The sequence below is a fragment of the Osmia lignaria genome, unplaced genomic scaffold (genome assembly GCF_051020975.1).
Source record: "Osmia lignaria lignaria isolate PbOS001 unplaced genomic scaffold, iyOsmLign1 scaffold0001, whole genome shotgun sequence".
Lineage (NCBI taxonomy): Eukaryota > Metazoa > Arthropoda > Insecta > Hymenoptera > Megachilidae > Osmia > Osmia lignaria.
Genome location: NW_027478158.1, coordinates 6,201,734 through 6,215,465, shown reverse-complemented (window position 1 = coordinate 6,215,465; position 13,732 = coordinate 6,201,734).

Here is a 13,732-nt window from a genome sequence, read left to right as displayed (position 1 = left end):
CTTTGAGATAACTCTGCACGATTGCGAGCTGCAAATGCCACTTCCAGCTTAGCTGTGCAGAAGAAGAACAACAAGAAGAAAAAATATCTCGAAATATGTCCGTCAGGCCCCTTCCCTTGAGATATATCTGCAAATATCTCGGAAACGAAGCGAGCTATGGCAAAATGTTAAGGGACCTTTTTTGTAGAGAATTATGTTTCCTACAATTTATGTTCTATGATATTTTTTGATCAGAAGCGTAGTTTTCGAGATATATCGAGATATTTAAAAGTTCCGAAGCCGCACCAACATAATAGAGATACAGAAACACCGTGGCCCCTTTCTTTGAGATAACTCTGCACTAGTGCGAGCCGCAAATGCCACTTCCAGCGTAGCTGTGCAGAAGAAGAACAACAAGAAGAAGAAATATCTCGAAATATGTCCGTCAGGCCCCTTCCCTTGAGATATATCTGCAAATATCTCGGAAACGAAGCGAGCTATGGCAAAATGTTAGGAGACCTTTTTTGTAGAGAATTAAGTTTCCTACGTTTTATGTTCTATGATATTTTTTGATCAGATGCGTAGTTCTCGAGATATATCAAGATATTTAAAAGTTCCGAAGCCGCACCAACATAATAGAGATACAGAAACACCGTGGCCCCTTTCTTTGAGATAACTCTGCACTATTGCGAGCTGCAAATGCCACTTCCAGCTTAGCTGTGCAGAAGAAGAACAACAAGAAGAAGAAATATCTCGAAATATGTCCGTCAGGCCCCTCCCCTTGAGATATATCTGCAAATATCTCGGAAACGAAGCGAGGTATGGCAAAATGTTAAGAGACCTTTTTTGTAGAGAATTATGTTTCCTACAATTTATGTTCTATGATATTTTTTGATCAGAAGCGTAGTTTTAGAGATATATCGAGATATTTAAAAGTTCCGAAGCCGCACCAACATAATAGAGATACAGAAACACCGTGGCCCCTTTCTTTGAGATAACTCTGCACTATTGCGAGCTGCAAATGCCACTTCCAGCTTAGCTGTGCAGAAGAAGAACAACAAGAAGAAGAAATATCTCGAAATATGTCCGTCAGGCCCCTTCCCTTGAGATATATCTGCAAATATCTCGGAAACGAAGCGAGCTATGGCAAAATGTTAACGGACCTTTTTTGTAGAGAATTAAGTTTCCTACTTTTTATGTTCTATGATATTTTTTGTTCAGAAGCGTAGTTTTCGAGATATATCGAGATATTTAAAAGTTCCGAAGCCGCACCAACATAATAGAGATACAGAAACACCGTGGCCCCTTTCTTTGAGATAACTCTGCACTAGTGCGAGCCGCAAATGCCACTTCCAGCGTAGCTGTGCAGAAGAAGAACAACAAGAAGAAGAAATATCTCGAAATATGTCCGTCAGGCCCCTTCCCTTGAGATAAATCTGCAAATATCTCGGAAACGAAGCGAGCTATGGCAAAATGTTAAGAGACCTTTTTTGTAGACAATTAAGTTTCCTACTTTTTATGTTCTATGATATTTTTTGATCAGATGCGTAGTTCTCGAGATATATCGAGATATTTAAAAGTTCCGAAGCCGCACCAACATAATAGAGATACAGAAACACCGTGGCCCCTTTCTTTGAGATAACTCTGCACTATTGCGAGCTGCAAATGCCACTTCCAGCTTAGCTGTGCAGAAGAAGAACAACAAGAAGAAGAAATATCTCGAAATATGTCCGTCAGGCCCCTTCCCTTGAGATATATCTGCAAATATCTCGGAAACGAAGCGAGCTATGGCAAAATGTTAAGGGACCTTTTTTGTAGAGAATTAAGTTTCCTGCTTTTTATGTTCTATGATATTTTTTGATCAGAAGCGTAGTTTTCGAGATATATCGAGATATTTAAAAGTTCCGAAGCCGCACCAACATAATAGAGATACAGAAACACCGTGGCCCCTTTCTTTGAGATAACTCTGCACTAGTGCGAGCCGCAAATGCCACTTCCAGCGTAGCTGTGCAGAAGAAGAACAACAAGAAGAAGAAATATCTCGAAATATGTCCGTCAGGCCCCTTCCCTTGAGATAAATCTGCAAATATCTCGGAAACGAAGCGAGCTATGGCAAAATGTTAAGAGACCTTTTTTGTAGAGAATTAAGTTTCCTACTTTTTATGTTCTATGATATTTTTTGATCAGATGCGTAGTTCTCGAGATATATCAAGATATTTAAAAGTTCCGAAACCGCGCCAACATAATAGAGATACAGAAACACCGTGGCCCCTTTCTTTGAGATAACTCTGCACTATTGCGAGCTGCAAATGCCACTTCCAGCTTAGCTGTGCAGAAGAAGAACAACAAGAAGAAGAAATATCTCGAAATATGTCCGTCAGGCCCCTTCCCTTGAGATAAATCTGCAAATATCTCGGAAACGAAGCGAGCTATGGCAAAATGTTATGAGACTTTATTTGTAGAGAATTAAGTTTCCTACTTTTTAAGTTCTACGATATTTTTTGATCATATGCGTAGTTCTCGAGATATATCAAGATATTTAAAAGTTCGGAAGCCGCACCAACATAATAGAGATACAGAAACACCGTGGCCCCTTTCTTTGAGATAACTCTGCACTATTGCGAGCTGGAAACGCCACTTCCAGTTTAGCTGTGCAGAAGAAGAACAACAAGAAGAAGAAATATCTCGAAATATGTCCGTCAGGCCCCTTCCCTTGAGATAAATCTGCAAATATCTCGGAAACGAAGCGAGCTATGGCAAAATGTTAAGAGACCTTTTTTGTAGAGAATTAAGTTTCCTACTTTTTATGTTCTATGATATTTTTTGATCAGATGCGTAGTTCTCGAGATATATCAAGATATTTAAAAGTTCCGAAGCCGCACCAACATAATAGAGATACAGAAACACCGTGGCCCCTTTCTTTGAGATAACTCTGCACTATTGCGAGCTGGAAATGCCACTTCCAGTTTAGCTGTGCAGAAGAAGAACAACAAGAAGAAGAAATATCTCGAAATATGTCCGTCAGGCCCCTTCCCTTGAGATAAATCTGCAAATATCTCGGAAACGAAGCGAGCTATGGCAAAATGTTATGAGACTTTATTTGTAGAGAATTAAGTTTCCTACTTTTTAAGTTCTACGATATTTTTTGATCATATGCGTAGTTCTCGAGATATATCAAGATATTTAAAAGTTCGGAAGCCGCACCAACATAATAGAGATACAGAAACACCGTGGCCCCTTTCTTTGAGATAACTCTGCACTATTGCGAGCTGGAAACGCCACTTCCAGTTTAGCTGTGCAGAAGAAGAACAACAAGAAGAAGAAATATCTCGAAATATGTCCGTCAGGCCCCTTCCCTTGAGATAAATCTGCAAATATCTCGGAAACGAAGCGAGCTATGGCAAAATGTTAAGAGACCTTTTTTGTAGAGAATTAAGTTTCCTACTTTTTATGTTCTATGATATTTTTTGATCAGATGCGTAGTTCTCGAGATATATCAAGATATTTAAAAGTTCCGAAGCCGCACCAACATAATAGAGATACAGAAACACCGTGGCCCCTTTCTTTGAGATAACTCTGCACTATTGCGAGCTGGAAATGCCACTTCCAGTTTAGCTGTGCAGAAGAAGAACAACAAGAAGAAGAAATATCTCGAAATATGTCCGTCAGGCCCCTTCCCTTGAGATAAATCTGCAAATATCTCGGAAACGAAGCGAGCTATGGCAAAATGTTAAGAGACCTTTTTTGTAGAGAATTAAGTTTCCTACTTTTTATGTTCTATGATATTTTTTGATCAGATGCGTAGTTCTCGAGATATATCAAGATATTTAAAAGTTCCGAAGCCGCACCAACATAATAGAGATACAGAAACACCGTGGCCCCTTTCTTTGAGATAACTCTGCACGATTGCGAGCTGCAAATGCCACTTCCAGCTTAGCTGTGCAGAAGAAGAACAACAAGAAGAAAAAATATCTCGAAATATGTCCGTCAGGCCCCTTCCCTTGAGATATATCTGCAAATATCTCGGAAACGAAGCGAGCTATGGCAAAATGTTAAGGGACCTTTTTTGTAGAGAATTATGTTTCCTACAATTTATGTTCTATGATATTTTTTGATCAGAAGCGTAGTTTTCGAGATATATCGAGATATTTAAAAGTTCCGAAGCCGCACCAACATAATAGAGATACAGAAACACCGTGGCCCCTTTCTTTGAGATAACTCTGCACTAGTGCGAGCCGCAAATGCCACTTCCAGCGTAGCTGTGCAGAAGAAGAACAACAAGAAGAAGAAATATCTCGAAATATGTCCGTCAGGCCCCTTCCCTTGAGATATATCTGCAAATATCTCGGAAACGAACCGAGCTATGGCAAAATGTTAAGAGACCTTTTTTGTAGAGAATTATGTTTCCTACAATTTACGTTCTATGATATTTTTTGGTCAGAAGCGTAGTTTTCGAGATATATCGAGATATTTAAAAGTTCCGAAGCCGCACCAACATAATAGAGGTACAGAAACACCGTGGCCCCTTTCTGTGAGATAACTCTGCACTAGTGCGAGCCGCAAATGCCACTTCCAGCTTAGCTGTGCAGAAGAAGAACAACAAGAAGAAGAAATATCTCGAAATATGTCCGTCAGGCCCCTTCCCTTGAGATAAATCTGCAAATATCTCGGAAACGAAGCGAGCTATGGCAAAATGTTAAGAGACCTTTTTTGTAGAGAATTAAGTTTCCTACTTTTTATGTTCTATGATATTTTTTGATCAGATGCGTAGTTCTCGAGATATATCGAGATATTTAAAAGTTCCGAAGCCGCACCAACATAATAGAGGTACAGAAACACCGTGGCCCCTTTCTTTGAGATAACTCTGCACTAGTGCGAGCCGCAAATGCCACTTCCAGCTTAGCTGTGCAGAAGAAGAACAACAAGAAGAAGAAATATCTCGAAACATGTCCGTCAGGCCCCTTCCCTTGAGATAAATCTGCAAATATCTCGGAAACGAAGCGAGCTATGGCAAAATGTTAAGAGACCTTTTTTGTAGAGAATTAAGTTTCCTACTTTTTATGTTCTATGATATTTTTTGATCAGATGCGTAGTTCTCGAGACATATCGAGATATTTAAAAGTTCCGAAACCGCACCAACATAATAGAGATACAGAAACACCGTGGCCCCTTTCTTTGAGATAACTCTGCACTATTGCGAGCTGCAAATGCCACTTCCAGCTTAGCTGTGCAGAAGAAGAACAACAAGAAGAAGAAATATCTCGAAATATGTCCGTCAGGCCCCTTCCCTTGAGATAAATCTGCAAATATCTCGGAAACGAAGCGAGCTATGGCAAAATGTTATGAGACTTTATTCGTAGAGAATTAAGTTTCCTACTTTTTAAGTTCTACGATATTTTTTGATCAGATGCGTAGTTCTCGAGATATATCAAGATATTTAAAAGTTCGGAAGCCGCACCAACATAATAGAGATACAGAAACACCGTGGCCCCTTTCTTTGAGATAACTCTGCACTATTGCGAGCTGGAAACGCCACTTCCAGTTTAGCTGTGCAGAAGAAGAACAACAAGAAGAAGAAATATCTCGAAATATGTCCGTCAGGCCCCTTCCCTTGAGATAAATCTGCAAATATCTCGGAAACGAAGCGAGCTATGGCAAAATGTTAAGAGACCTTTTTTGTAGAGAATTAAGTTTCCTACTTTTTATGTTCTATGATATTTTTTGATCAGATGCGTAGTTCTCGAGATATATCAAGATATTTAAAAGTTCCGAAGCCGCGCCAACATAATAGAGATACAAAAACACCGTGGCCCCTTTGTTTGAGATAACTCTGCACTAGTGCGAGCCGCAAATGCCACTTCCAGCTTAGCTGTGCAGAAGAAGAACAACAAGAAGAAGAAATATCTCGAAATATGTCCGTCAGGCCCCTTCCCTTGAGATAAATATGCAAATATCTCGGAAACGAAGCGAGCTATGGCAAAATGTTAAGAGACCTTTTTTGTAGGGAATTAAGTTTCCTACGTTTTATGTTCTATGATATTTTTTGATCAGATGCGTAGTTCTCGAGATATATCAAGATATTTAAAAGTTCCGAAGCCGCACCAACATAATAGAGATACAGAAACACCGTGGCCCCTTTCTTTGAGATACTCTGCACTATTGCGAGCTGCAAATGCCACTTCCAGCTTAGCTGTGCAGAAGAAGAACAACAAGAAGAAGAAATATCTCGAAATATGTCCGTCAGGCCCCTTCCCTTGAGATAAATCTGCAAATATCTCGGAAACGAAGCGAGCTATGGCAAAATGTTAAGAGACCTTTTTTGTAGAGAATTATGTTTCCTACAATTTATGTTGTATGATATTTTTTGATCAGAAGCGTAGTTTTCGAGATATATCGAGATATTTAAAAGTTCCGAAGCCGCACCAACATAATAGAGATACAGAAACACCGTGGCCCCTTTCTTTGAGATAACTCTGCACTAGTGCGAGCCGCAAATGCCACTTCCAGCTTGGCTGTGCAGAAGAAGAACAACAAGAAGAAGAAATATCTCGAAATATGTCCGTCAGGCCCCTTCCCTTGAGATATATCTGCAAATATCTCGGAAACGAAGCGAGCTATGGCAAAATGTTAAGAGACCTTTTTTGTAGAGAATTATGTTTCCTACAATTTATGTTCTATGATATTTTTTGATCAGAAGCGTAGTTTTAGAGATATATCGAGATATTTAAAAGTTCCGAAGCCGCACCAACATAATAGAGATACAGAAACACCGTGGCCCCTTTCTTTGAGATAACTCTGCACTATTGCGAGCTGCAAATGCCACTTCCAGCTTAGCTGTGCAGAAGAAGAACAACAAGAAGAAGAAATATCTCGAAATATGTCCGTCAGGCCCCGTCCCTTGAGATATATCTGCAAATATCTCGGAAACGAACCGAGCTATGGCAAAATGTTAAGAGACCTTTTTTGTAGAGAATTAAGTTTCCTACTTTTTATGTTCTATGATATTTTTTGATCAGATGCGTAGTTCTCGAGATATATCAAGATATTTAAAAGTTCCGAAGCCGCACCAACATAATAGAGATACAGAAACACCGTGGCCCCTTTCTTTGAGATAACTCTGCACTAGTGCGAGCCGCAAATGCCACTTCCAGCTTAGCTGTGCAGAAGAAGAACAACAAGAAGAAGAAATATCTCGAAATATGTCCGTCAGGCCCCTTCCCTTGAGATATATCTGCAAATATCTCGGAAACGAAGCGAGCTATGCCAAAATGTTAAGAGACCTTTTTTGTAGAGAATTATGTTTCCTACAATTTATGTTCTATGATATTTTTTGGTCAGAAGCGTAGTTTTCGAGATATATCGAGATATTTAAAAGTTCCGAAGCCGCACCAACATAATAGAGGTACAGAAACACCGTGGCCCCTTTCTTTGAGATAACTCTGCACTAGTGCGAGCCGCAAATGCCACTTCCAGCTTAGCTGTGCAGAAGAAGAACAACAAGAAGAAGAAATATCTCGAAATATGTCCGTCAGGCCCCTTCCCTTGAGATAAATATGCAAATATCTCGGAAACGAAGCGAGCTATGGCAAAATGTTAGGAGACCTTTTTTGTAGAGAATTAAGTTTCCTACGTTTTATGTTCTATGATATTTTTTGATCAGATGCGTAGTTCTCGAGATATATCAAGATATTTAAAAGTTCCGAAGCCGCACCAACATAATAGAGATACAGAAACACCGTGGCCCCTTTCTTTGAGATAACTCTGCACTATTGCGAGCTGCAAATGCCACTTCCAGCTTAGCTGTGCAGAAGAAGAACAACAAGAAGAAGAAATATCTCGAAATATGTCCGTCAGGCCCCTTCCCTTGAGATATATCTGCAAATATCTCGGAAACGAAGCGAGCTATGGCAAAATGTTAAGGGACCTTTTTTGTAGAGAATTATGTTTCCTACAATTTATGTTCTATGATATTTTTTGATCAGAAGCGTAGTTTTCGAGATATATCGAGATATTTAAAAGTTCCGAAGCCGCACCAACATAATAGAGATACAGAAACACCGTGGCCCCTTTCTTTGAGATAACTCTGCACGATTGCGAGCTGCAAATGCCACTTCCAGCTTAGCTGTGCAGAAGAAGAACAACAAGAAGAAAAAATATCTCGAAATATGTCCGTCAGGCCCCTTCCCTTGAGATATATCTGCAAATATCTCGGAAACGAAGCGAGCTATGGCAAAATGTTAAGAGACCTTTTTTGTAGAGAATTAAGTTTCCTACTTTTTATGTTCTATGATATTTTTTGATCAGATGCGTAGTTCTCGAGATATATCAAGATATTTAAAAGTTCCGAAGCCGCACCAACATAATAGAGATACAGAATCACCGTGGCCCCTTTCTTTGAGATAACTCTGCACTATTGCGAGCTGCAAATGCCACTTCCAGCTTAGCTGTGCAGAAGAAGAACAACAAGAAGAAGAAATATCTCGAAATATGTCCGTCAGGCCCCTTCCCTTGAGATAAATATGCAAATATCTCGGAAACGAAGCGAGCTATGGCAAAATGTTAGGAGACCTTTTTTGTAGAGAATTAAGTTTCCTACGTTTTATGTTCTATGATATTTTTTGATCAGATGCGTAGTTCTCGAGATATATCAAGATATTTAAAAGTTCCGAAGCCGCACCAACATAATAGAGATACAGAAACACCGTGGCCCCTTTCTTTGAGATAACTCTGCACTATTGCGAGCTGCAAATGCCACTTCCAGCTTAGCTGTGCAGAAGAAGAACAACAAGAAGAAGAAATATCTCGAAATATGTCCGTCAGGCCCCTTCCCTTGAGATATATCTGCAAATATCTCGGAAACGAAGCGAGCTATGGCAAAATGTTAAGGGACCTTTTTTGTAGAGAATTATGTTTCCTACAATTTATGTTCTATGATATTTTTTGATCAGAAGCGTAGTTTTCGAGATATATCGAGATATTTAAAAGTTCCGAAGCCGCACCAACATAATAGAGATACAGAAACACCGTGGCCCCTTTCTTTGAGATAACTCTGCACTATTGCGAGCTGCAAATGCCACTTCCAGTTTAGCTGTGCAGAAGAAGAACAACAAGAAGAAGAAATATCTCGAAATATGTCCGTCAGGCCCCTTCCCTTGAGATATATCTGCAAATATCTCGGAAACCAAGCGAGCTATGGCAAAATGTTAAGAGACCTTTTTTGTAGAGAATTATGTTTCCTACAATTTATGTTCTATGATATTTTTTAATCAGAAGCGTAGTTTTCGAGATATATCGAGATATTTAAAAGTTCCGAAGCCGCACCAACATAATAGAGGTACAGAAACACCGTGGCCCCTTTCTTTGAGATAACTCTGCACTAGTGCGAGCCGCAAATGCCACTTCCAGCTTAGCTGTGCAGAAGAAGAACAACAAGAAGAAGAAATATCTCGAAACATGTCCGTCAGGCCCCTTCCCTTGAGATAAATCTGCAAATATCTCGGAAACGAAGCGAGCTATGGCAAAATGTTATGAGACTTTATTCGTAGAGAATTAAGTTTCCTACTTTTTAAGTTCTACGATATTTTTTGATCAGATGCGTAGTTCTCGAGATATATCAAGATATTTAAAAGTTCGGAAGCCGCACCAACATAATAGAGATACAGAAACACCGTGGCCCCTTTCTTTGAGATAACTCTGCACTATTGCGAGCTGGAAACGCCACTTCCAGTTTAGCTGTGCAGAAGAAGAACAACAAGAAGAAGAAATATCTCGAAATATGTCCGTCAGGCCCCTTCCCTTGAGATAAATCTGCAAATATCTCGGAAACGAAGCGAGCTATGGCAAAATGTTAAGAGACCTTTTTTGTAGAGAATTAAGTTTCCTACTTTTTATGTTCTATGATATTTTTTGATCAGATGCGTAGTTCTCGAGATATATCAAGATATTTAAAAGTTCCGAAGCCTCACCAACATAATAGAGATACAGAAACACCGTGGCCCCTTTCTTTGAGATAACTCTGCACTATTGCGAGCTGGAAATGCCACTTCCAGTTTAGCTGTGCAGAAGAAGAACAACAAGAAGAAGAAATATCTCGAAATATGTCCGTCAGGCCCCTTCCCTTGAGATAAATCTGCAAATATCTCGGAAACGAAGCGAGCTATGGCAAAATGTTAAGAGACCTTTTTTGTAGAGAATTAAGTTTCCTACTTTTTATGTTCTATGATATTTTTTGATCAGATGCGTAGTTCTCGAGATATATCAAGATATTTAAAAGTTCCGAAGCCGCACCAACATAATAGAGATACAGAATCACCGTGGCCCCTTTCTTTGAGATAACTCTGCACTATTGCGAGCTGCAAATGCCACTTCCAGCTTAGCTGTGCAGAAGAAGAACAACAAGAAGAAGAAATATCTCGAAATATGTCCGTCAGGCCCCTTCCCTTGAGATATATCTGCAAATATCTCGGAAACGAAGCGAGCTATGCCAAAATGTTAAGAGACCTTTTTTGTAGAGAATTATGTTTCCTACAATTTATGTTCTATGATATTTTTTGGTCAGAAGCGTAGTTTTCGAGATATATCGAGATATTTAAAAGTTCCGAAGCCGCACCAACATAATAGAGGTACAGAAACACCGTGGCCCCTTTCTTTGAGATAACTCTGCACTAGTGCGAGCCGCAAATGTCACTTCCAGCTTAGCTGTGCAGAAGAAGAACAACAAGAAGAAGAAATATCTCGAAATATGTCCGTCAGGCCCCTTCCCTTGAGATAAATATGCAAATATCTCGGAAACGAAGCGAGCTATGGCAAAATGTTAGGAGACCTTTTTTGTAGAGAATTAAGTTTCCTACGTTTTATGGTCTATGATATTTTTTGATCAGATGCGTAGTTCTCGAGATATATCAAGATATTTAAAAGTTCCGAAGCCGCACCAACATAATAGAGATACAGAAACACCGTGGCCCCTTTCTTTGAGATAACTCTGCACTATTGCGAGCTGCAAATGCCACTTCCAGCTTAGCTGTGCAGAAGAAGAACAACAAGAAGAAGAAATATCTCGAAATATGTCCGTCAGGCCCCTTCCCTTGAGATATATCTGCAAATATCTCGGAAACGAAGCGAGCTATGGCAAAATGTTAAGGGACCTTTTTTGTAGAGAATTATGTTTCCTACAATTTATGTTCTATGATATTTTTTGATCAGAAGCGTAGTTTTCGAGATATATCGAGATATTTAAAAGTTCCGAAGCCGCACCAACATAATAGAGATACAGAAACACCGTGGCCCCTTTCTTTGAGATAACTCTGCACGATTGCGAGCTGCAAATGCCACTTCCAGCTTAGCTGTGCAGAAGAAGAACAACAAGAAGAAAAAATATCTCGAAATATGTCCGTCAGGCCCCTTCCCTTGAGATATATCTGCAAATATCTCGGAAACGAAGCGAGCTATGGCAAAATGTTAAGAGACCTTTTTTGTAGAGAATTAAGTTTCCTACTTTTTATGTTCTATGATATTTTTTGATCAGATGCGTAGTTCTCGAGATATATCAAGATATTTAAAAGTTCCGAAGCCGCACCAACATAATAGAGATACAGAATCACCGTGGCCCCTTTCTTTGAGATAACTCTGCACTATTGCGAGCTGCAAATGCCACTTCCAGCTTAGCTGTGCAGAAGAAGAACAACAAGAAGAAGAAATATCTCGAAATATGTCCGTCAGGCCCCTTCCCTTGAGATAAATATGCAAATATCTCGGAAACGAAGCGAGCTATGGCAAAATGTTAGGAGACCTTTTTTGTAGAGAATTAAGTTTCCTACGTTTTATGTTCTATGATATTTTTTGATCAGATGCGTAGTTCTCGAGATATATCAAGATATTTAAAAGTTCCGAAGCCGCACCAACATAATAGAGATACAGAAACACCGTGGCCCCTTTCTTTGAGATAACTCTGCCCTATTGCGAGCTGCAAATGCCACTTCCAGCTTAGCTGTGCAGAAGAAGAACAACAAGAAGAAGAAATATCTCGAAATATGTCCGTCAGGCCCCTTCCCTTGAGATAAATCTGCAAATATCTCGGAAACGAAGCGAGCTATGGCAAAATGTTATGAGACTTTATTCGTAGAGAATTAAGTTTCCTACTTTTTAAGTTCTACGATATTTTTTGATCAGATGCGTAGTTCTCGAGATATATCAAGATATTTAAAAGTTCGGAAGCCGCACCAACATAATAGAGATACAGAAACACCGTGGCCCCTTTCTTTGAGATAACTCTGCACTATTGCGAGCTGGAAACGCCACTTCCAGTTTAGCTGTGCAGAAGAAGAACAACAAGAAGAAGAAATATCTCGAAATATGTCCGTCAGGCCCCTTCCCTTGAGATAAATCTGCAAATATCTCGGAAACGAAGCGAGCTATGGCAAAATGTTAAGAGACCTTTTTTGTAGAGAATTAAGTTTCCTACTTTTTATGTTCTATGATATTTTTTGATCAGATGCGTAGTTCTCGAGATATATCAAGATATTTAAAAGTTCCGAAGCCGCACCAACATAATAGAGATACAGAATCACCGTGGCCCCTTTCTTTGAGATAACTCTGCACTATTGCGAGCTGGAAATGCCACTTCCAGCTTAGCTGTGCAGAAGAAGAACAACAAGAAGAAGAAATATCTCGAAATATGTCCGTCAGGCCCCTTCCCTTGAGATAAATCTGCAAATATCTCGGAAACGAAGCGAGCTATGGCAAAATGTTAAGAGACCTTTTTTGTAGAGAATTAAGTTTCCTACTTTTTATGTTCTATGATATTTTTTGATCAGATGCGTAGTTCTCGAGATATATCAAGATATTTAAAAGTTCCGAAGCCGCACCAACATAATAGAGATACAGAAACACCGTGGCCCCTTTCTTTGAGATAACTCTGCACTATTGCGAGCTGCAAATGCCACTTCCAGCTTAGCTGTGAAGAAGAAGAACAACAAGAAGAAAAAATATCTCGAAATATGTCCGTCAGGCCCCTTCCCTTGAGATATATCTGCAAATATCTCGGAAACGAAGCGAGCTATGGCAAAATGTTAAGAGACCTTTTTTGTAGAGAATTAAGTTTCCTACTTTTTATGTTCTATGATATTTTTTGATCAGATGCGTAGTTCTCGAGATATATCAAGATATTTAAAAGTTCCGAAGCCGCACCAACATAATAGAGATACAGAATCACCGTGGCCCCTTTCTTTGAGATAACTCTGCACTATTGCGAGCTGGAAATGCCACTTCCAGTTTAGCTGTGCAGAAGAAGAACAACAAGAAGAAGAAACATCTCGAAATATGTCCGTCAGGCCCCTTCCCTTGAGATAAATCTGCAAATATCTCGGAAACGAAGCGAGCTATGGCAAAATGTTAAGAGACCTTTTTTGTAGAGAATTAAGTTTCCTACTTTCTATGTTCTATGATGTTTTTTGATCAGATGCGTAGTTCTCGAGATATATCAAGATATTTAAAAGTTCCGAAGCCGCACCAACATAATAGAGATACAGAAACACCGTGGCCCCTTTCTTTGAGATAACTCTGCACTATTGCGAGCTGGAAATGCCATTTCCAGTTTAGCTGTGCAGAAGAAGAACAACAAGAAGAAGAAATATCTCGAAATATGTCCGTCAGGCCCCTTCCCTTGAGATAAATCTGCAAATATCTCGGAAACGAAGCGAGCTATGGCAAAATGTTAAGAGACCTTTTTTGTAGAGAATTAAGTTTCCTACTTTTT